Source organism: Chlorocebus sabaeus, chromosome 3 (genome assembly GCF_047675955.1).
Source record: "Chlorocebus sabaeus isolate Y175 chromosome 3, mChlSab1.0.hap1, whole genome shotgun sequence".
NCBI classification, from domain to species: domain Eukaryota; kingdom Metazoa; phylum Chordata; class Mammalia; order Primates; family Cercopithecidae; genus Chlorocebus; species Chlorocebus sabaeus.
The window spans coordinates 72,150,096-72,170,055 of NC_132906.1; the positions used below are offsets into that span (position 1 = coordinate 72,150,096).

General features: G+C 36.4%; 1 pseudogene; it reads left to right on the plus strand.

Moving 5' to 3' along the window:
• LOC103214875 (peroxisome assembly protein 12 pseudogene) overlaps positions 1 to 19,674 on the plus strand; it is a 120,914-nt pseudogene extending 101,240 nt beyond the window's left edge.
• Positions 19,675 to 19,960: the final 286 nt, after the last annotated feature.

Here is a 19,960-nt window from a genome sequence, read left to right on the forward strand (position 1 = left end):
TGATTAATAAGTATTTTGATATTTATTTTACAGAGGCATGATAATAAATGCAAAAACAATAATATATTGTCCAATCAAAGGAACAATAGAAGTATAATTGAAAATTAAATAGGTCAAAATAGTCATTGAGTGAAGTTGAAAATAAATGTGATTTTTTTTTTTTTTTTTGAGATGGAGTCTGGCTCTTTTGCCCAGGCTGGAGTGCAGTGGTATAATCTTGGCTCACTGAAAGTTCCACCTCCTGGGTTCATGCTATTCTCCTGCCTCAGCCTCCCAAGTAGCTGGGACTACTTTTTTGTATTTTTAGTAGGCACTGCACTCGGCTAATTTTTTGTATTTTTAGTAGACAAGGGGTTTCACCATGTGAGTCAGGATGGTCTTGATCTCCTGACCTTGTGATCCACCTGCCTCGGCCTCCCAAAGTGCTGGGATTACAGGTGTGAGCCACCATGCCCAGCTATAAATGTGAAATTTTAGAAGAGTAAAATAGTCTTTAAAAAAGGCAAATCTTCACAAGATAGTTTAAGAAGAACAGAAAACATAATAAAAGAAAATAATATATATATAATAATACATATGTAAAAAATCAAACAATCTGTATATTATAATTTTTATTGATTTGAAGAATACATGCCATAAAAACTTAATTCTCAGACTAGAAGAAATAACCTAAATATAATTGAATAAAATTTTTCTTAATAGAAGTTTGGTTATATATATGAAGAGGAAAATAATGTTGTTTGTATCTGGTGCTTTTTATTTTTCTTTGGCAGTAAAATGCTATTTTACTGAACTTTGCATATGTATTCAGACCAAACAATAAAAAAGGAAAAAAGTAAGTAATGATATTTGAGCATTATATTAATGTATTTTTTGGAAGAAAGAAAAGCCAGTTAATCTAGTTTAACAAATAATGTATAACATCTAAATAAATATCAGAAAAAAAATTTAAATTAACTACAGTATTTTATTAGCATTGACCTGTATTTCCTTTATTTGCCAAGAAATAAAATCAGGCTAGACTCACTCACATTAAATGTCAGACAGCAATGTGATAGCATCTTTTTAATACTTAAAGAATTCTACAGTAAGAATGTTATGCTCAGGGTAAGAGTCACCCATGTAGAAAATCAAACACAAGGCATTTTCAAATAAGCAGAAAGTCGGGTATTGTACTGCTCTTGATCACTTTCATTTCTTCTTCCTGTTGCACTCACATACAGTGTTAAGTAAGTTGCAACCAACAGATAAATACATCCAAACAAATGATAAAGTGAAAACATAATGACAAAGTACACTTTAAATCACTTGTCTTAGGAAAGAAGATATAGAGTGTCTAACATTTAGTAAACATGATATTTATCTAATACTTCAAATTGTATTGAAAGATATTTGGAAATTGCAAAAACCTAAAGATATCCTTATACTATTGAGGAGAAAATAAAAAAGATACTCCTCTTGTTTGACAAGAACAGTTAATCTTAAATGTATGTTATACACATGTAACAATGATAAAATTAAAAACTTTATGTATAATGATAATTTCTGAGTAAATAAAAGCAGAACAATATAGTCTAAACAATAAAAAGTACACAAAAGAAATTTATTTTTAGAAATAAATGACACAGAGAAGAAAAGACCACTATGAGAACAAAAAATCATGTGTTCTGAAACAGATACATTTAAAATATATATATAGTAGTGTAAAATTGGTCTAATTACATTTTTTATAGAATAATTAAATGAATGAGCATATGTCAGGCATTCTAAATAAAACTTAACATTTTCAACAAGAGATGTGTATATAAATATTCATGACTGCCTTGTTTGTAACATTAGAAAGAAAAAAGGTGTCATCCAAACTTCTATAAAAAAAGAATGACTATATTTAGTATGGTGCAATTAAGCAAGAAAATACTATATATATATATTTTTGAAAGTAAAGGTAGATGGGCTGGGCGCAGTGGCTCATGCCTGTAATCCCAGCCCTTTGGGAGGCCAAAGCGGGTGCATCATGAGGTCAGGAGATTGAGATCATCCTGGCCAACATGGTGAAACCCCATCTCTAATAAAATACAAAAAAAAATTAGCTGAGCATGGTGGCAGGTGCCCACAGTCCCAGCTACTCAGGAGGCTGAGGCAGAAGAATTGTTTGAACCTGGGAGGTAGAGGCTGCAGTGAGCCAAGGTCGTGCCACTGCACTCCAGCCTGGCAACAGAGCGAAACACCATCTAAAAATAAATAAATAAATAAAATAAAATAAAATAAAGTAAATGAATTACAGGTTCAGGGACCAAGATTGATGATTGTCAAAAATAAATTTGTAGTCAAGAAGAGACAAATATAGAAATCATAATAAAATGAGTTATGTTTTGTTAACTTACATAAATCTTAAGAATATGCAAAATATAAGAATGACTTTTTAGTAGAATACACATTATATATAGAATATTCCATTCTCATGCTGTTATAAGGACATACCCAAGACTGGGTAATTTAGAAAGGAAAGAGGTTTAATTGACTAAGAGTTCCTCATGGCTGGGGAAGCCTCAGGAAACTTACAATGATGGTGCATGGGGAAGCAAACACATCATTCTTCACATAATGGTAGGAGATAAAAGTACCAAGCAAAGGGGAAAAAGCCCCTATAAAACCATCAGATCTTGTGAGAACTCACTCACTATCATAAGAAAGTCACCATGGAAGTAAATGCCCCATGATGTAATTACCTCCCACAAGATCCCTCCCAAAACATATAGGCATTATGGGAACTACAACTAAAAATGGAATTTGGGTAGGGACACAGCCAAACCATATTGTTCATCCCCTGGCCCCTGCCAAATCTCATGCACTCACATTTCAAAACCCAATCATGCCTTTCCAACAGTCCCCCAAAGTGTTAGCTCATTCCAGCATTAACCCAAAAGTTCAAGTCCAAAATCTCCTCACAGACAAGATAAATCTCTTCTGCCCATGAGACTGTAAAATCAAAAGCAACTTAGTTACTTTATAGATACAATGGGAGTACAAGCATTGGGTAAACACACCCATTCCAAATGGGAGAAATTGGCCAAAACAAAGGGGCTATAAGACCCATACAAACCCAAACTCCTGTAGAGCAGTCTTCATGTCTTACACCCAGGTCACACTTAGGTAAGAAGTAAGCTCCCACAGCCTTGGACAGCTGTGCCCCTGTGGCTTTGCAGGGTACAGGCTCCTCTCAGTTGCTTTCATGGGCTGGCATTGTCTGCAGCTTTTCCAGGTGCACGGTGTAAGCTGTCAGTAGATCTACTATTCTGGGGTCTGGAGGTCAGTGGCTCTCTTCTCATAGCTCCACTAGACAGTGCCCCAGTAGGGACTCTGTGTGGGAGCTGCAATCTCATATTTCCCTTCCACACTGCCCTAGCAGAGGTTCTCTATGAGGGCTCTGCTCCTGCAGCAAACTTCTGCCTGGGCATTCAGGCATTTTCATACACCTGAAATCTAGGCTTCTGTGCACCCACAGGCTCCAAACCATGTGTAGGCTACCAAGGCTTGGGGCTTGCACCCTCTGAAGAAACAGCCTGAGCTGTATATTAGTCCCTTTTAGCCACAACTGGAAAGCAGGGCACCAAGTCCCATGACTGCACAAAGCACCAAGACCCTGGGCCCAGCCCACAAAAGCATTTTTCCCTCACAATCCTCTTGACCTGTGATAGGAAACATTGCCATGAAGATCTCTGACATGCCATGGGGACATTTTGTTATTGTCTTGGTGATTAACATTTGGCTCCTCATTACTTATGCAAATTTCTGCAGCCAGCTTGAATGTCTGCTCAGAAATGTCTACTGGGTTTTTTTTTTTTTTCTATCTCATCATCAGGCTGCAAATTTTCCAGACTTCAAAGTTTCTGGTCTGTTTTCCTTTTAAACATAAATTACAATTCCAAGCCATATCTTTGTGAATGCATAAAACCAAATGCTTTTAAGAGTACCCAAGTTACCTCTTGAACACTTTGCTGCTTAGAAATTTCTTCTGCCACATACCATGAATTATCTCTCTCAAGTTCAAAGTTCCACAGATCTCTAGGGCAGGGACAAAATGTCACCAGTCTCTTTGCTAAAGCATAGCAAGAGTGACCTTTCCTCCAGTTCCTAACAAGTTCCTCGTCTCCATCTGAGACTACCTCAGCTTTAACTTCATTGTCCATGTAACTATCAACATTTTGGTGAAAGCCTTTCAACAAGTCTCTAGGAAGTTCCAAACTTTCCCATATCTTCCTGTCTTCTTCTGAGCCTTCTAAACTGTTTCAACCTCTCCCTGTTACCCAGTTTCAAAAATGCTTCCACAATTTTGGGTTTCTTTATAGCAGTACCCCACTCTCTGTGGTATCAATTTACTGTATTAGTTCATTCTCACACTGCTATAGGAACACACCCAAAACTGAGTAATTTATAAAAGGAAAGAGGTTTAGTGAACTCAGAGTTCCATGCTGAGTCTGTCCCACAGACCCTGGCTGAGTGACAGATGAAAGAAGTATGCTGACACAGGTATTTTGCCTAACAGTGCAGCTAGGGGACCGCGTGGCACAGCACCTCCAATGAGACAGTACAGCAGCCACTGAGACAGTGCAGCTCCCATATGCCGGAGACACTCATATTTATTTTAGTACAGATTTAACGACAAAGGCTTGGAGCAAACACAATTTGTAGGTAATTAACATTGTCAAACCCCTGAATAGAGGGCAGTCCTGCACACGAATGATCAAAGGTTGGTTTCTGGAGACAGGAGTAAACAAATTTATCTAGATAAGTTCCTTTACATTACCTTCTTATCTGCCCTTTGCTCTCAGGCTCCAGATAAGAAAATTTGGCTGCCTTCAACCATAATCTCGTTCTGAAGGTTTTGCAAAACCTTCCAGCCTTCCAAGAAGGTTTGCTTCTTTCCCTATAACTTTTTCTTACAACTTTTTCCCACCACCCTGACTGAACTGCTACAGTTCCACATAGCTGGGGATGCTTCAGGAAGCTTACAGTCAGGGCAGAAGTGGAAGCAAACATGTCCTTCTTCCCATGACAGCAGGAGAAATTCCTAGCAATGGGGAAAAAGCTGCTTATAAAACCATCAGCTCTTGTGAAAACTCATTCACTATCACAAGAACAGCAGCATAGGGGTAGGCACCCTCATGATTAAATTACCTCCCACTGCGTCCTTTCCATGACATGTGGGGATTATGGGAACTGCAATTCAAGAGGGTAGGGACACAGCCAATCCATATTACACATATGCATAATATTAAAAATGGAGAAAAAAAGTAAAAGCAAACCCATGGTAATAGTTAGCCCTGTGGAATGAGAGGGATAGGCACTTGGGTAACAATACTCCACAAGGAATTTCATTTTTTTAGGTTTTCATTTTTTCTTACTTATTAAAATATGTTTTACTTAATTGCATCTAGCATGAAGAAGCATATCTTTTGATTTAATCATAATGCAAATTATTCTTTTCTTGTCATACTTTAAATTTAATTTTAGTAAATTTCCCCTCTTTCTCCTCCCCTACCCCATAGTAGTTTTTCCAGGGCAAGTTCCATTAATTTTCCATTCATCTTAGACAATATACATCGCTGAAGGATCTTTATGTTGTAGCACAGTCTCAGTATACAAATTAAAACTTCCATGCTGCATGCTTCAATCTTTACTTCCAGATAAGTCTATTCCTTTTGCTAAGCTGATTAGTGGTGACCACCTTTTATCTGGAAAAGGCTTTTGGTTTGTTTGGCTTTCTCTCCTAGTTTCTCTCAATCTCAATTTCCTACTTGAAACAATTCTTCCCTACAGAGTGAAAAGAAAGAGGCTTTAGGGGACTGCACACTTATTAAATGGGTGAGTCTCTTTATTGTTTCTAGGTCTCAAAGACAGTTTAAACTCCTGTTTCCTTTAGTGGGAAACTGTGTGTGTGTGTGTGTGTGTGTGTGTGTGTGTGTGTGTGTGTGTGTGTAGTGTTTTGTTTTTGTCTTTTAATTTTTTTTTTTTTCACTTTTGGTAATACTGATATCATGGAGACTTGTCAACACTATACCATAACATAGGCAAATCATATTTTCCTTTATAACATTCCCTAAGATCTGCCTCGGCAGTGTCTACCCCATGAGAACTTTCATTCTGGAAATCACCTTACCACCAGCACAGCCTGTTTGATACAAGATCCTTTTTAAATGACCCTAAGTAAATATTTTTACTACAAGTTCCACACATGTTTTGGGGATTTACTTATCTTAGATCAAGTTTGAAGAGACTGTGTGCTTTTAATCTCTCCTTCTCTTTTCTACTGCCGAAGCACCTGGCCAATTATTTTCTGTCCAATGTTTTTCCAGCTTTGCGTGCAAACCTAGCCCATGCTCTCTACAAATACAAGCATCATATATGAAGTATTCTCTGCAATTGTTTGAAGGATGCCACTGTAAGCACTACTTTCCCGCCATGAAAGAGGAATTAGGATTATGGCAGAGGTTTCTCCTAAGAAATAGTCCTGAACTTTTCTGAATTTTATTCTCTGCCCTCTGCCTTACTTTTTATGCTCTTGATCTATCTGAGAATTCTAAGAATTATGAAATTAGTTTTTATTAATGTTAGTTGTAAATTCTACATGAGTATAATTGTTATACTCACTTTGGTATCTGATATCGATCATATTCATACTGCATTCAAGAGTGAAGCAAAAAGGGTACCATTTAAAAATTCTATTGCATTTCATGTGTGCTGATGCTATATTAGTTTTTGTTCCTATTGTATCAAATTACTTAAAAATAGCAAGTTTATTATTTTATAGTTCTTATAGGTCAGAAATTTCACATGGGTCTCACAGTGCTAAAACCAAGAGCAAGGCTGTATTCCTCCCTGGGAGCTACTGGAGAAAATGTATTTCGTTGCTCATTCAAGTGGTTGAAAGAATTCAATTCCCTCTAATTACAGAATTGAGTTATAGGATGTAAGCTGAGTTCCCTGTTGTTAAAATAAAAACTGTAAATAAATTAAATTCACAGAGTTTATTTTAGCCAAGAATGATTCATAAATTGGTCAGCACTCAGAACTAGGAGTGGTACAGAGAGCTCTACTCAGCGATGTGGGTGGACAGTGAGTATAAAGAGAAGATTAAAAAGTCACCTAAAATTATAACTTATTGGTTACAACCTGACATTTCCCTTAGTGGGCAGGGTGTGAGCAGTTGGCAGTTTGTGATTGGCTGAAGCTTGGCTCCTGTGATTGGCTGAGATTCTTGCTACAAGAGGTACTCAAGTTAGGTTGCGGTTTGTTTACAAACTGAGGTTGCAGTTCCTCAGTAGAAACTCAAAGTAATGAGGCAGCCTCAGGCCAACATTAGTTTCATTTCACACTCTTCTGGTTGTAGAAGTCAGTTTCCTATAAGGTGTAATCTGAGATCATTCCCAGCCTTTGGAGCCTCCCTGCGTTCTTTGGCTCCCATCTCCAGTATTTTATCTTCCGAACCAGTAAGGATGAGATGAGTCCCTCTCACGCTTTTAATCTCTCCTCTGTTGTGCTTCTGTTAAATCTCTCTGTTGACATTTTCTGCCTTTGTCTTCTACACTTAAGGGAACACAGGATTACATTGGGACCTCCCTGATAATCCCCTGTAATCTTCCTAAAGATTAACTGATTAACAAATGTAATTTCATGGAGAAATTTAATTCCCTATTTTACATAAGATGTTAAAACAGCCGGGCGCGGTGGCTCACGCCTGTAATCCCAGCACTTTGGGAGGCGAGGTGGGCAGATCACTAGGCCAGGAACTCGGGACCAGCCTGGCCAACAGTGTGAAACCCCGTCTTGACTAAAAATACAAAAATTAACAGGGCATGGTGGCACACACCTGTAATCCCATCTATTCAGAAGGCTGAGCCAGGAGAATAGATTGAACCTGGGAAGCAGAGGTTGTGGTGAGATGAGATCATGTCACTGCACTCCAGCCTGGGCAGCAGAACAAGACTCAGTCTGAAAAAAAAAAAAAGAAGTTAAAATATTCACAGGGATTAAGATATACACATTTTTAGTGGGACATTAACCTGTCACAGATGTGTAAGGAACATTTAATAAGTAATTTCTTTTTAAAGATACTAAAAGTGTGTCAGGTAAAAACAAACATAAATCAAAGGGGTTAATAATATCCACTAAACAATACTTAAAGTAAAAATGCATTTAGTAGAATAAGAGGGTAATTTATACATAAGTTTAAAAAAAAAAGTCACAATAGGGTTTTGAAGTTTTAAGCAGTTAATACCTTATCATCTCAATAATCACATATTTTTTCAAACTACAAGGAAATTGGACCAAAAATAACAATTTTGTTAGATAATTTTTAAAATATTTTAGCCTATCAGATAAAACAAGCAAAACACAAACAAACATCTGAGGACACTGAGAGTTTTAAAAATATAGTATATGTCTAAAGAAGGTCTAGTTCAAGCTTGTCCAACCCACCACCCACAGTCTGCATGCAGCCTATAATGGCTTTGAATGAGGCCCAACACAAATTCATAAACTTTCTTAAAACTCTATGAGATTTTTGTTATTTTTGAAAGCTTATCAACTATCAAAAGTGTTAGTGTATTGTATATGTGGCCCAAGAAAATTCTTATTCCAACGTGGCCCAGGGAAGCCAAAAGATTAGACACCCTTGATCTAGTTGAAATATATCAGGCAATGGTGCTGAAAAGGCTATTTTGTTGGAGAGGGACTCCATGGTTTATTTGAATTCAAATTGCAAGAATATATTGTGAAAAGAAGTAGAAAGAATAAATTTTCATAAAGAGACATTCCAACTTGGTTAAGAATCATTTTTTAAACCAATTTGTGGCTATCTGATATCACAAAATGAAACAGTAAAGCACAGAGTTTAAGAAACGGCATGGGTCCACCCTTACATTGCTCAAATGGTGGCTCTAACATTTGCCACTTACGTAATCTTTGTAAAGCCATTTAATTTCCCTTATCTCAGTTTCCTTATATCTAAAAGCATCCTTGTGAAGATTAGACTAGTTAATGCATGTGAACCTTTTAAAAGTTTCTAGGCTTTTGTGAAATCCACAGTAAGTTCAGTAATCATGTTAAGCAGTCAAGAGAAGATGGATGGCATTATAAATTGAAGACACACTTTTTACTCAAATTATAAGCTATCTGAGTCCCAGACACCTCTTTTTATTGCTGAAGCATATTATAATTTTGCAATATATCGACCTTTGTGTATTAGAAATACTATGTCATATTTTTCACTGTATTCTAAGTCAAGAGTTAGAGTGGGACTCCATATGATGCAAAATAAACCAGGAAACATTTTTTCTTCTCTTCTTGATTAAACCCATTCTGAGGGGCTAATTATTCCCTTCTGTTTTATGATATTAAAGGAATTTCCTGTGACTTCAGTAGTTAATCAACAAAATGACAACATAACCATTTTTCCAGTTACTTTCAGTCTCACGAAAGATCTATGTAATCAAAAATTAAATTATCCTGTATAATAGTGAAACTCCAAGTTTTATTTAAAGATTCCTCATTTCACTGACTTGGCTTTATATGAGGCTGGAGATCCAATCTGGAAACGGACATTTGGTAGACTTTTTCATCCCCCACATTGCTCTCCTGCTTTTCTCCGTTGCTTATTAATCATGGCGTATGACCTCCCAGGGAAACAGCCAGGAGGAGATTAGAAAATATGTTTAAAGGGCAAAAACATTTTCACTTGCTTGGTTGCATAATGATTTGATTTCTATCTCTTGGAGCTTGGGATCTGGCCAAATATTACTCTATAGTAAGGTACATTTTAAGTTTCTTAACTTTAAGACATGCCAGCTCAAAGAATGTCTAAATTTAGTTTGCCGGACTGAGTGCCTGGACTTCCAGATGTCTACCCTGTTGCTGGCATTATGTAATTCCTTCAGATAGTATTTCTAAGGAGCATTTTAAATGGTATCAGCTTGGCTCCCTTTTTGCATAGCACATATCTGGTACAATCCAAATTTATGTACATGTAGCTAGCTCCCAATAAAGTATTTTCTCTCTCCTGTTTTGCCATTTCAGGTAGATAGCAAAACCTCAGGCTAATCTTGTGTGAAATAGACAGTGTCCACTGTACCCAAATTCAAAGAGGATATGTCAGTGTGACGAGGTATTTTTATCTACTCCTTCCACTAAAAAAGGGGAAGAAAAATGATAGGAAACCTCTCACGTTTCCTTCCAAATATATTTTCTTCTCTATTCTTTACCTTAAAAATAAATACCAAAAAAAATTACCTTTTCTTTCCTAATGCTCTAAAGAAAACTTAGTGGCTCAGTTTAGAATATGGAACAATTGCCACATATGTTTCTTCCTCAATCATCTGAAGTCTGGTTAACACCATTCTTCTAGACTCTAAATTGCTTTTCCTATTTTCTTTCATTCCTTCTTTTTCTTTCTTTCTTTTTTTTTTTTTTTTCGAGACAGAGTCTTGCTCTGTTGTCTAGGCTGGAGTGCGATGGTGCAATCACAGCCCACTACAGCCTTGACCTCCTGGGCTCAAGTGATCCTTTCACCTCAGCCTCCCAGGGTGGCGGCGACTACAGGCACATGCCACCATGCCCTGGTAAATTTTTTCTTTTTTTAAAGATGGGGTTTCACCATGTTGCCCCAATCCACCTGCCTAGGAATTACAGGCATGCTGGAAAGGTGCTGGAATTACAGATGTGAGCCACCACACCTGTCCAACTCTAATTCATAATGCAAACCAGTGCTTGCCCTGTTAATAATTATTTGTGTAACTCCTTGTCTTATTTTTGAGAAAGTACTTGCTATATAGTAGTCACTTTAAAAAATGCTAGTTTTTATTATCCATATAGATAAAAAATAATAAGATATTTAAAATAGTTTAGTAGTGTATGGGCAGAAGCTTTACAAAGCCGATAAATTTTTCATATAACTTTTTTCATAGAAATACGAGTAATAATTATATTTAAGGATTACATAAATTTGGTCTATCATAAAATACAAAAATTAAACAATTTAAAAATGGGGTTAAAAGCATTTGATAAAATGCAACATACATTTTTTAAAATCCTTGGGAATTGAAAAAATAAACATTAAAATATATCAATGTTAATTCAATTAAAATATGAAATGCTAAGGTGATTATGTTAAAACATGAAATGAAAGAGAATGGTCATAAAATACATAATGATCATAAAATATACATGATGTGGAAACCCATTCGAATGCCCATAGAAGTAATGCATTTCCAATAGCATGATTTGACAAAAATGAGCCAAAATACAGAGCTTTATGACATAAAGAGAACTCTTTTAAAAATATTTTTATCACTAAATAACAAAAGTAAAATACTTCTGAAACAGCCAAAGAAAAATGTATTTGATAGAGGTAACTGATAATACCAAAATTTACCAGGGATTATAATATATGAATTTAATAATGGGAAAGAGTCATTATTCCTGGGAGGAAATTCTGATAATGATAGAAACAATATGTCTACATATTATGTCATGGTTAGAATATCTTTCTCTTTATTTTTTTGAGACGGAGTCTTGCTCCGTCGCCAGACTGGAGTGCAGTGACACCATCTCAGCCCACGGCAACATCTCAGCCCACGGCAATCTCCGCCTCCCGGGTTCAAGGGATTTCCCCGCCTCAGCTTCCCAAGTAGTTGGGATTACAGGCATGGGCCACCACTCCTGGCTAGTATTTTTTGTATTTTAGTAGGAACGGGGTTTCACCATGTTGGTCAAGATGGTCTCAATCTCCTGAGCTCGTGATCCGCCCGCCTTGACCTCCCAAAGTGCTAGGACTACAGGCATGAACCACCATGCCCAGCCATAGTTAGAAATTTTAAGCTAAATCCCTGTTGTAGCTTTTGAAGCTTAAACTCATGCATATTAAACTCATACATACCATGTAAAAAATAGTAATCAAAAATATATTTGGAAAAAAAAAGGTTTTTACCAGTTGCAACTAAAATAATTAAAATATTATTACACCAAATAGGGATATATAGTCTCAATAGTAAGTCAGAATAAATAAGATAACTAAGATAACCAGAAATAAATGTAAAAATTGGTTATTTATAAAACACAGAAACAAACAAAAAGTAGACACAAAAAAGCTCTGAAACCTGCCAAAATTATTTTTCATTTTTTGGCTTAAGGCTGAGTATAGGATATTCTTTATAAAATGTTTAGACATTTTATATTTAGTATCTATATAAGATATATAATAATATGGTATCACTAATAGTATTATTAATATTATTAATTATATAGAATATATTTTTTATAAAATGTTCAGACATTTGGCACTACCATAGTTCTGAATTTGCTGATGTGCCAAAACAAATATAATTACTTCGGATGTTACATAAATTAAGAAATGATATTTTTAATTTTATGTGTATGCTCTTGGTCCAAATGTTTATCAAATCTTTTTTGGTAATATTATCATCTTATGTTTAAACTATAACTTGTCTTTGGCAATAGAGATAAATTTAGCATTCTAAAATTAAAACACTTGTTCAATTTATTATCAAAATGGATGTGCCTTTACAAAGTACGATGGAAGATTTTTTTTTTTTATGATGGGCTTACCTGTTTCTTCAATGGAATATTACGGAAGACAAATTCCTAAGTTAATAAAATTAGAGTGCACTTCATATAAAGGAGGAAATGACTCCAAAATTTTAATCTTGTAGTAAATCAACATTAAATATTGAATTTCCCAGGACATACTCATAACCAAATTGCACTGGACTGAATGTACCCCCGTCTTCCCAAATTCATATGTTTAAACCCTAATCCCAGTATGATAGTATTTGGAGGTGAGGTTCTTAGGAAGTGATCCGGTCATGAGAATGGAGTCTTCATGAGTGGAATTAATGCCCTTATGAAAGGAACCCATAGAGTAAGCTGACTCTTCCTGCCATTTGAGGACGCAAGAAGTTTTTAAACCAGAACTGGGTCCTCATCAAGAACTTTGACACTGCTGACACTCTTAACTTCCAATGTCCAGAAATATGAGAAAAAAAAGTATGTTGTTTAAGCCACCCAACTTCTAGTATGTTATTATAATAGCCTGAGCTTACTAAAACTAAATGGAAGACAAATATGGAAGGGATATTTTTCAAAACTTGAAACATTTCTTATGTCTTTGTCTTCTTGGTAATTATTTTCTAATTAGTTTTTATGGACTTTGCCTTTATGATAATAGAGCAGTTTTCCCTTAAGGCCTATGTGAATAATACATGACTTAAATATAGAAGTATATAAACACAAGCAAAATTTTGGAACAGCAAAATTGTAGGAATAAAAATTAAGTGTTGGAGACTGAAAGTTTTTTCTTCTTTCGGTTTATAGTTCAATAGGTAATCCTGGAGAGACTACTTTGACAATAGGTAGATGCTATATTTTAAAAATAACCTTTAATGATAATTGTCTTGTAAAAATTTTTGAAAATCTAAATATCTCAAATAAATATCTTAAATATAAGCTTTTCCCCCCCTGAGTTTCATTAGCAAAACTATACTCCAAAAATAGAGAAAAGTTATAAATTTGGACACTTGCTGAGCTCATAACCTAGGTCACATGAAAGAGCAGGACTAGGTTAGAAGGCTTAGCAAAAATTGTATGAAAATAATTTTTAAGTTTGTCTTTAGGCTTAGAAATGAGCCTAAACTTGTTGTTGCTTTTATTTATTTGTTTGTTTTGTTTATTTATATATTTATCATATTTCTACATTTGTTTGAGAGACTGTATCAAAAGACAAATTTGTCCTTAAGAAGCAGTGGCTTAAAATAATAAAATTCACATTCTCTTTTATACTGTTTTGAGCAGTATTAACTTTCATGTAAGTCAGTTCAAAAGTCAGAAACCTGTGAGTTCTGTTGCTTCTTAATACCATTTGCTATTATTACATTTTTGAATTTTCTATATACTCAATATCGTACTTCAATATCAGCATATTCTATTTTCAAGATAAAAATATTATATATGATCCTCAGACTTTTAAGTATGCATTACCAATTTTAAATATTTCTTCTTTGAAGGTATTGAGGCTCAAAAACAAAGAAGTTTCCAAAATGGAACACCTAGGATAAACATGTGTGTTTCTACCCCAAAATATATCTGCTTTCTGTTATGCATAATTTTCTTCTTCAAAACGCTACTGTGTGCATTGTTTAACTAGAAACATTTTAGCATCGGTTACTTAATCTACCTGCTTCAGTATATAGCTCCTTTAAAAAGTCAGTGTTTTTAAAATTTGAGACTTTATAAAACCGCTATTTTTCGTTGAGGATTACGACAAATTTGAAATACAGCATATACAATTAAACAGTTTGACACTAACAGCTCACATAATCAGATATAATAACAGTGTAATTCCTATGTGATCCACATTTAAAAACAGTCTTCAGGTGTTTTATAAATTAAGTGTAGTTTGGAAAATTTCTGCTACATTCCTTGCTGCCGATTATTTGTCTACTCTGTTTTGTATCTCTCCACTAGTCTTCTCTGCTAGTCTTGCATCAGAGTCCATTGTTGTCAATGTTTCAGCTTTCGTTTTATCTACACTGAGACTTTATAGTACAGGGCCTTTACAAATGTTGTTTTTGTAAGTTTAGCTATATATTCTGTTATTTCTATTACCTCATATATACAAATGGAAGAGGTCTGACTCTTCTTTACTGAATTATCTTCACATTTGCTGCTTATTTCAGAGCTTCTCTGATGGAAGAAATTTGCTTCCCATGCTTTTGTAAGAAACATATTGACTGCTATGTAAAACTGCTTATTTTTATTGTATTCTACAGGTAATTCTTACTTCTTAGGAAATGCCACTTTCAGCAGGAGCAACAAACTGAAAAACCATCCCTTTGCTACCTCGCAGTAATATTGTTTAAGTTTATTTTGTCAATTTATCTTTGATTTCCCCTTCTTGCATTTCACCAGCCTGAAATACGCCCAGAAATGTCCTTTCCACCCATACAAATTCTTCTCTGCCATCGAATTACAACTCAGATATGTCAATTTTCGGAACAAGCAGTTCCTCAGCCCTTGAACTTGAATAGAGCTCTTCATCTTATAAATGCCAGATAAATTACTTTCAGACTAATTCATGTGGAACCGATTCTTGGGAAATGTCTTTTGTTCACATTTTGCTATTGTTTTGATATAATTTATCTCCCAGACTGTTCTTTAATTTTGTATATTTGTCTTGTTTCTATAGGGGGATGATGTTTTCTTTTCTTTCTGAATAGAAAAGATTCAGTTCTATATTCTTTGGAATCAAACAGCACTTTGCCTTTTAAAATCATTTGTCTTAAAATATTGATGGACTATGTTTTGGGTACCTGAAACGTAACACAAGGGAAGGGAGCTTTGTTCTTTTTTTTTTTTTTTTTTTTTTTTTTCCAGACAGAGTCTCACTCTGTCGCTCGGAGTGCAGTGGCGCAATCTCGGCTCACTGCAACCTCCACCTCCCAAGTTCAAACGTTTCTCCTGTCTCAGCCTCCTGAGTAGCTGGGATTACAGGTGCACACCACCATGCCTGGCTAATTTTTGTTTCTGTTTTGTTTTGTTTTTGAGAAACGGAGTTTTGAGATGTGATTTTGCTCTGTAAAGCCCAAGCTGGAGTGCAGTGGCGCAATCTCGGCTCACTGCGAGCTCCGCCTCCCGGGTTTACGCCATTCTCCTGCTTCAGCCTCCCGAGTAGCTGGGACTACAGGTGCCCGCCACCTCGCCTGGCTAATTTTTTGTATTTTTAGTAGAGACGGGGTTTCACAATGTTTGCCGGGATGGTGTCGATCTCCTGACCTCGTCATCCTCCCGCCTCGGCCTCCCAAAGTGCTGGGATTACAGGCGTGAGCCACTGCGACTGGCCCTGATTTTTGTATTTTTAGTAGAGACAGGGTTTCACCATATTGATCAGGCTGGTCTCGAACTCCTGAACTCAGGTGATCCACCTACCTCGGCCTCCCAAAGTGCTAGGCTTACAGGCGTGAGCTACCGCGCCCGGCCGCATCAGAAATTTCTGCATGTGTTCTCTGAAGTAATCACAGTTAAAATTACATGATCAAGTGTATATTCATGTTTTCTATGTAGCTCCCCAAATTTTGTAAGCCAAACATGGGGGTGGTATCTTTCATTTATCACTGTAATGTCAGTGCCTAGGCTGTAAGTGATGAGTAACAACCAATATCTGTTGCATGTACAAAGGTAATAATACTAGAAGTTTAATAAACATTTCTTGTGGGTGAAAAATGGGAAAAACTACGTATAGAGAAAAAGAAAAAGTAACAAGTTAAATATATTTTTGAAGTTCATATTCTTAATGGGGAAATTTAGTCTTCGGGAGAAAAACATTTTCTAAATATTACATAATCTAACAAATATTAAAATATCTTGGCAGCACATTAGAGATAGTTAGAGCTAAATGCAACTCATCTGGATGAAAAGAAAATACAGTAGTCCAAAAACGATATGCTGTGGGTTTTGCTGGAAGTATAAACATTATAAACAGAAAATTAAAATCAATGTTAGTTGGTAAAAAGATAAAAATTGAGTATTATTTTGCTTAAAATTTGAATACTTTTTTCTTGTGATAGTTTGCATAAGGCTTTCTTTAGTGTTTACAGACATAGAACACCTTCAAGTGGTTTAGATTAGTTTTCTAATTTACTAAAACTTTTCAATGTTGGAAAGGAAATCCCCAAATTTTAATTTAGCAATGTATTTTGTGATAAACTCAACTTTTTGTTGTATTTATAGAAGAGGTAAATAAGTTGAACTATGATTGAGTTAAACACCTTAAATTATTATTCAGTTATAAATTGGTTTTAATTCGTTGATTGGTTTCATGCTTACATTTAGTAGAAGACACTGTTGTATTTTGAATGCAAGCGTTGATGATATAAAAGGCCACATTGCTTTTTACATATTTAGCAATATTTGTGTTATTCAAAATAATACATGAAAGGGGAAGCTAAGTGATTTCAGGAATTAAAATATATGACTAAATGGGTCTTGTAGTTATAATTTGTATGCCATCTTTATAAAAATCGTGATAAATGTCGAAATATATACAATTAAAGGAGAAACAGTTACTCTTCAGGAAAATGTAATAAAATATCTTTACGTTTCTGAAGAGTATAATATGAAAGGTAAAGCTTCATGTTCAGGCCTCAGGCTAACTTCCTTTGAGTTTGAGAAGGGTCAAAGCGTACAAGAGGATGAAAACAAAGGGCACTCCAACTGGGAGGGGAAAGCATGAACAGCAGCAGCAACACAAGGAACAGTCAGGATAAGCTAGAGTCTGTGATGTAAGCACTGATGAACATATATGACCAGAAATGTTTAAAATATCATAACTAATTGCTTGGTGAGATTTATATTACTGTGACTTTATGACACTTTATTATTTGCCTCGTTTCAATGAAGAAAAGTCAAAATATCTCTTTTTGCTTGAGAAAAAAGAAAACCCGCTCCATATAATATAAAACACTGTCCATGTGTGATGACTCACACCTGTAATCCCAGCACTTTGGGAGGTTGAGGTGGGCGGATCACTGGGGTCAGGAGTTCAAGACTAGCCTGGCCAACATGGCCAAACCCTGTCTCTACTAAAAATACAAAAATTAGCCAGGTGTAGTTGTGCATACCTGTAGTCCTAGCTACTTGAGAGGCTGAGGCATGAGAATTGCTTGAGTCCAGGAGGCAGAGGTTGCAGTGAGCCAAGTTTGCGCCACTGAGCTGCAGCCTGAGTGACAGAGACCTGTCTGAGACAAGGTGACAAGTGTCAGACCTGTCTGAGACAAGACAAAGTGACAAGATCCTGTCTCAAAAATTTTTAAATATATATGTGTGTGTTTTTATATAACATGTCATATATTATTTATATACATAACATGTTATATATATGTTGTATATTATTTCCATATATAGCATGTTATATATAAATAAAATATATGACATGCTATATACATGTTATATATATTTATATATAAAACATGAGAGAGAGATATATATATATAACATTCTCTGCGCCTTGTCTGGGGTCAGTGAGCAAAAGTGGGCGCTGGAGGGGATACTCAAAGCAGACAGCTGGAGCCAGTCCTTGTGTCCGAAACTCACACTGGCACCTCTGAGTCCTCACAATCCGCTGACTTTTGAGCTCTCATGGTTGGGTGGTGGGGATGGGATTCCTGGTTCACAGATCCAGAGGATCGCGCTCCTTCCTGGATACCTGTCCCACACAGCCACGTTCTGCCCTGAGATGCAGCATTTGACAACTTACCCCCTTACCACACACCACTTCCACCCACGTCCGAGTCACCTTTGTTCTTAACCTCCTTGAGACTCCCCTGTGCCTCCACAACAGGTCTTTTTCTCCCAGTTCATTGAGTTTGGAGTTTTGGATACCACGCAGAAAGTTTACTTTTAAGATTGAGCATTCTTTTGATGCCCTTCCTCCCAAAAACGTTCATGCTCACAAGTTTGTGGGTAAAGTGAAAGCCAGTACACACAGGAAGCTATGGCTGAACTCAGGCTCACATCACGACTGTTTCTGTGGCTGTTGACCAGCCATCCATCTTTGTGGTGGTAGCACAGGACAGTTTAATGACAGCAGTGAGATCTGATCTTCAGCATGTGGTCAAGGTTCTTGCAGAATCACATCCCACCAACTATGGCTTCTTGTGGAGGTGGTTTGATGAAATCTTTACTCTGCTACATCTCCTGCTCCAACAGTATAACTGTCTAGAACCAGTGCCTCATTTTCTAAAATCTTTTGTGGCTTAAAGAGAATCATAATGGGGGACACTCACAAGTCTCAGAGATTGGCTAGTGTTGGTCTCCTAAGGAAGCAGCTTTGGAAATCAATTATGCTCCTGGTTCTTCTTTTCTATCTGAAAATGAAGCTGGAGAAGCTGGCTTCTAGCCGAGAGAAGAGGATGAATATTCTATTCATTCCCCTTCTTCCAAATGGAAACCATTTTACAGACCCTTCCTGGCAACCTACCCATTTGTTAACATGGCCTGGGCAGGATGGTTTCTTGTACAACTTCGATGCATCCCAGGAAAATCTCAGCATCACTCACCACTGCTGAGACTGGCTGGAGTTCAGCTAGGTCGACTGACAGTTCAGGATATACAAGCTCTGGAGCACAGACCAGCTGAAGCCAGCATGATATAGCAACCAGCCAGGAGTGTTAGTGAGAAGATAAAGTCAGCTCTGAAGAAAGCTGTGAGGGGTGTTGCCTTATCCCTGTCTACTGGCCTTTCTGTCAGTGTATTCTTCTTGCAGTTCCTTGACTGGTGGTACTCATCTGAAAACCAATAAACCATCAATCATTGACTGCCTCGCCTACTCCACCACCACCTGTCCACCTAGACTATAACTCTGATTATCGCCTCTTACCCAAAATGCAGACTGTGTGCCCCCTGTATCGTAAAACCCAGGTGACTGATACTGTTATTGCTGCTTCTAGCTATGTGTTTTGTTACGGCTGCGTGTTTCATTATGTGAGGAGTCACTAAGCTTGTCCCATTACAGGTTATCCAACAGAAGTACAACATCTGATTAAATTCTACTCCCCTGAGAACAGAAAAACAAAATTGCATACAATACTTTATGAAGAAACAAAATAATTACTGGATTTCAGATTTCAAATGAAATATTTCTGGTCAAAATATTGTATGAGTATAAGATAATCTCAGTTGTTTGCCTTTTAGTGACTGGAATACAGGGAATTGGTTAGACTTTTGTTTGAAAGCAGAAATCAAGATAGATGATTGAAACAGTAAGCAGCCACGATCCACTGAGTAGCAACAAAAACGAAAAAGTGAGGTCACCAAGTATGAGTGGTTGGAGAAAGCGTCCCGTTGACCTATGTCCTGGATTCAGCCCACTGAAGAGACAGAGCTGGCTCACACT